Raw genomic sequence first — 5,084 nt, 5'->3', positions numbered from 1 at the left:
TTTTTTAGCTTTATCTTTATAAGGCTATTTAAGATAAAGATTCAGACTGAAACTGTTCCTTCGCATACAGCTCTTTCTGGTTCTTTGATCTTGGGAAAGTTACTTACCTTCCTGGATTTGGAAGCCATATCACAAAAGGGTCTGATGAACATAAAAGTTAGTTATAAGGCAAATAATGAAATGAAAAGCAAATGTGACGTCTATGGCACAGTGGTAGAGTGACTGAGAATAATCTTCAGGGCCTCTTCCAACACTCTATCTAATTTTCTATAAATAATATTGTACTCCCAACTTTAAGAGTCCTCTATTCCGAACTCTATAAACTTCAGACTCTGCAAAACCTGCATCCACCCTTAGAAAGGCAGCATGGTATAGTGGAAATGTGGAGTTGGACTGACTTGGGTTCAAATTCCCTCTGCCATCTACTAGCTGGCTGACCTTGGAGAAGTTACTTAAGATCTCTGTGTATCTGTTTCCTTGCCTATAAAATGCAGGCAATGAAACCAATTTCCTAGAGTTGTGAGGCTTAAGCAAGGTGATGTGGGAAAAGCCTTTGGCTTAATGCCTGGGCCAGAGCAAACCTGCACAGTGTGTCTTGTATTATACTGGCAGGTTGTCTGATACGATGATGAAGAGCGTGGGCTTTGCAACCAGAGGAACCTACATTCAAATTCCTGCTTAATATTGCAATACTTACTGCGTTATCTCGGGCAGCTTAGTCTTTCCAAGCCTTAGTTTTCTCTTCTTTAAAATTGGGGTAATAAAACCTAACTGATAGAGTTGTTTAAGATGAAATGAGATGTTGTAAAGTGCTTAGCAGAGTGACTGGTTTGGTTGCAAGTAATAACCAAAAAAATATTTAAAATGGCCAAAAGCAGTGTCTTTCAAAATTCTTGGCACAGCCTATAGAAAGAAATAGATCTTATGTTTTGAGTAAAAACTCAATAGACACATACACATTATCACAGGATTATCGTGTGAACCAAATTCAATAAACTGTAGGACCAAGCTTCATACAGTGTTCTAGAAGGGGAAGATAAAGAGTGGATCTAAACTCAGGGTTTCCCAATAAGCATGAACAGCACTGACATCCCAGTAAGCTTCTTCAATTTCCCTAAACTCTCCATTTTGATTTAACTTATTTCCCTTTCCCCCCTAGAGTTTGAAAGAGAAAAAAGACTTAGATATGTGAAAAATCTGCCTGAATGTACTCAACCTGATTCTGATCGCATGTTCATTTTGAATGTAATATTACTTAACACACCCAAATGCTGCTGCCAGAATTGTTCCATACCCAATTGCTTATTTGAGTCAAGGTTAGACCAGAGTATTATCTATGCCATTTTTTTTTTAGGAAGGGCACTATCCTACTTCTCCCAGATAACGGAACCATTAGTTCACTGAACAGTCAACCTAAACAATAAACTGGTTTAAATTTCCTGTGTGATACAAGTCTTGGCTCCCTAAGTCAGCATGTTATGTGAAGGATAAATGCACTGTAGGAATGATTATTCTATTACTGACCTTTTATCATTCTGTAGCAAATTCAATTAATAACAGCATAAGATTGTAACTTTTAATAACATTCCTTGCCCTTTGATGAATTACGAGTTAAGCAAGATGGGCTCATTAACCCTCTTCAGCTAATGAGGCTTGTTTTGTAGGCTGCAGTTCACGTAGGGGTAAGTTTTGTGTAACTTTCTTAGCTGTAAGATCCTTGTTCATCTGAAGATGCTCAATTAAAACATCCATTGGTTTGGCACAAAATGCACAGTATTCTATAACCTGATTGTACAAATTTTTTATTTTCACTGCTCCTAGGTCTTTGAACTAGTCTGGGTAGGTTTGGTGGGGGAGGCACAAGAAGGCAGGTAAAGGGACATAACTGGTACTTAGCATCTAGGCAACCACTGGCATATTTTGGAGACCCTCTTTTTGGCTTGTCCATTCCAGTGGGGGTGGCAACAGCTCCCTTTTTGATGGTGTTTTTGTTGTTAATTGCTAGATACTATGTCTAAGGTGCTGAGGGAGTCAGTCACTTTATCCTATTTTAAACATATACTCTCACAATCCACTCACTTTATGTGCATTGAACATTTTAATCATCCCTGGTACTGTACATACATCCCAAGCTGAAAACTCCAAGAAGTGTTGCTTCTACTTAAATGAACCCCTCTCTTAAAATCAAACTCATTACACTTGAATTTTTAGTTCATGCCAATATACAGTGGAAATTGTCACCTGAAAACCTTTTGTTTATGGCTAGTAGGCCTAGAAATAGACCTCTTGAAACTTAAAACCCTGGAAGGCATTACATAGTTCTAGGTTAGAATCATCTGGCCCTGAGGGATGTTGCTATACCATCCCACCCTGCTGCACCACTTAGACCCAACCTGCTCCTTACTGTCCCAGTGAGGGTCAGAGTTCTTAGCTAGGCTAGGATCTCCTAACAGACTGGACAATAAATGTGTGCAGCACAAAAACAGGGGCATATGTGGATTCCCTGTAAATTGAATCTTAATTATATAAAGCCACTTTTGGATGAGCTAGCAGCATGCCCTCAGCTATAGCGAATGGATAAACATTCTATTTTATATCGATATGATTTTATTATACACTAAATGGGCCTCTCTAAGCAACAGCTTCTCTTATCAAATATACTGCCAAGAAATAAGAAGACCTAAGATCATTTACTCTTAAATACAAATCCTAAGTTTTGGCATAAGTCCTCCAATGTTAATTGGCTCGTACTCACCATCTCTGTACAAACTGAGTAATTTAATTACTTAATGGTGGATTCTGCTTACTAATTTAACTTGGAGGGTTCACCAGGAAGGTATATTACTTAATACTAAACAGGCCATAGGTGCATTACTGAAATGAGTGAATGGCAATCCTGATATGAAATTTTTCCATGGGAAAATCCTTGTATGTGGGACTAGATTTGTTTTTTTTAGGGAATTCTTGGCTCTGCCCCTACAGGCTACTGCATCACCCTGCTTGGTCATGGAAATGAAGTGGTCAACTACCATATTTAGCAGCTTATAATACACATAACATGTAGGGAACATTCCCGCTTTACAAGGGGAATTTTTGGGGGAAAAATTAAGAACTTTCATCACACATGATTTATAGGTGGAAAGTTGATTTTAAACTCTCTGAAGTTTGTTTAAATACTGAAAACCATTTTGTTCATACGAGAACAGTATATTGGAGTTAAAATGAGATAGGAGCTTCCTTCTACTTTACATCTTTTCAAGTTGACCACAGGACAGGCACATGGGAAACAGAATACTTTTGTACATGTTTACGCATGAGATGTGGGTATCCTGATTTTACTAAGAGGTTGTGAACCCTCCTGTCTGTCAAAGCACATGAATCTGTCCAAGTAAATACCAAGTATCTGCGTTTAGAGAAGTTTAGGTCCTTCCCAGTGCACACAATCCCAACACTGTATTGTTGCATGTCGTTTTTAATGAAAAGCCTGGTTGAGAAAAATAGAGTATTGCCTGAAGGATACGTAGTCTTCTCATTCCTTTAAACTTTTAGCTTCGATTATTGCATCTTTCCAGGCCAAAAGAAAGTCATTACTTGGACCATGCTTTTCTTTGGCTCCTTGCTGACCTGTATTTCCAACCATGCAGCCTAACTCTGGGCCTTTCTTGAAACTACTACAAAAACAAACAGTTCAAAACTTGCTATGTATTTTATGAACATTTTGAATTTCTGAATACCTAATATCTAATTCCTTGAAGAATTTCATGTCAAGCTTTAGCATCAGAGAAAAATGTTTCTCTTTTTTACTTTTACTTTTTAGAGTAAAAATTGTATGTGTTTAAGGTATACAATATGATGTTTTGATGTACATAACTACAGTCAAGCTAATTAACATAGCCATCTCTTCACAGTTACCGTATTTGTGTGTGGTGAGAACACTTAAGATCTACTCTCTTAGCAAATTTCAAGTATATATTAACTAGTCCCCTGTGTTGTACATTAGATCTCTAGAACTTATTCATCCGGTATAACTGAAACTTTGTACCCTTTGACAAACATCTCTCCATTTCTCCTGCCCCTCTGTCCCTGGTAACTACCACTCTACTCTCTGCTTCTATGAATTTGTCTATTTTAGATTCCACATATGAGATCACACAGAATTTCTCTTCTGTGTCTGGCTTATTTCACTTAGCATAACGTCCTCCAGGTTCATTGATGCTGTCAGAAGAGGTGTGATTTCTTTCTTTTTCATGGCTGAATAATATTCTGTGGCATGTGTATGTGTCTGTAAAATAATTTATCCCATTCATACATCCTCATCATAGATACTGAGGTGGTTTCTGTATCTTGGCTATTATGAATAATGCTGCAATGAACATGGGCGTGCAGATCTCTCTTCGAGATACTGATTTCATTTCCATTGCATATATACCCAGAGTGGGACTGCTGGTTCATGTGGTAGTTTAATTTTTTAAACTTTGAGGAATCTTCATACAGTATTCCGTATGGCTATACTGATTAACATTCTCACTAATAGATGTGTAAGTGTTTCCTTTTCTCCACATCCTTGAAAACACTTATCTTTTGTTTTTTTGATCACAGCCATTCTAACAGGTGATATCTCATTGTGCGTTTGATTGGCATTTCCCTGATGATTAGTGATGTTGAGCATCTTTTCTTATACTTACTGGCCATCTGTACGTCTTCTTTGGAAATCCTTTGCCCGTTTTCAACCGGGAAATGTGATAGCTTCAACTTTGCTCTTCTTGCTCACGATTGCTTTGGCTATTTGGGGTCTTTTGTGGTTCCATACAAATGTTAGGATTGTTTTTTTCTATTTCTGGGAATAATATAATTTTGGAATTTTGATAGGGATTGTGATGAATCTGTAGATTGTCTTGTGCTGGTGAGTAGTAAGGTAGGTAGTATGGTGGATAAGAAGTTCTAGTGAAAATTGGTGCGTTCTTCTAGCAATTGCATAGGCCCTCATAGTGAGTTTTTATGTGCTAACTGTACCCTTGCATGCATCTTACTAGCCAATTCTTATTGTCCCTTTGTCCTAATTTCTTTACATATTTTAAAATCTT

This window comes from Eulemur rufifrons, chromosome 1 (genome assembly GCF_041146395.1).
Source record: "Eulemur rufifrons isolate Redbay chromosome 1, OSU_ERuf_1, whole genome shotgun sequence".
Taxonomy (NCBI): domain Eukaryota; kingdom Metazoa; phylum Chordata; class Mammalia; order Primates; family Lemuridae; genus Eulemur; species Eulemur rufifrons.
This window is presented reverse-complemented; position numbering follows the sequence as displayed.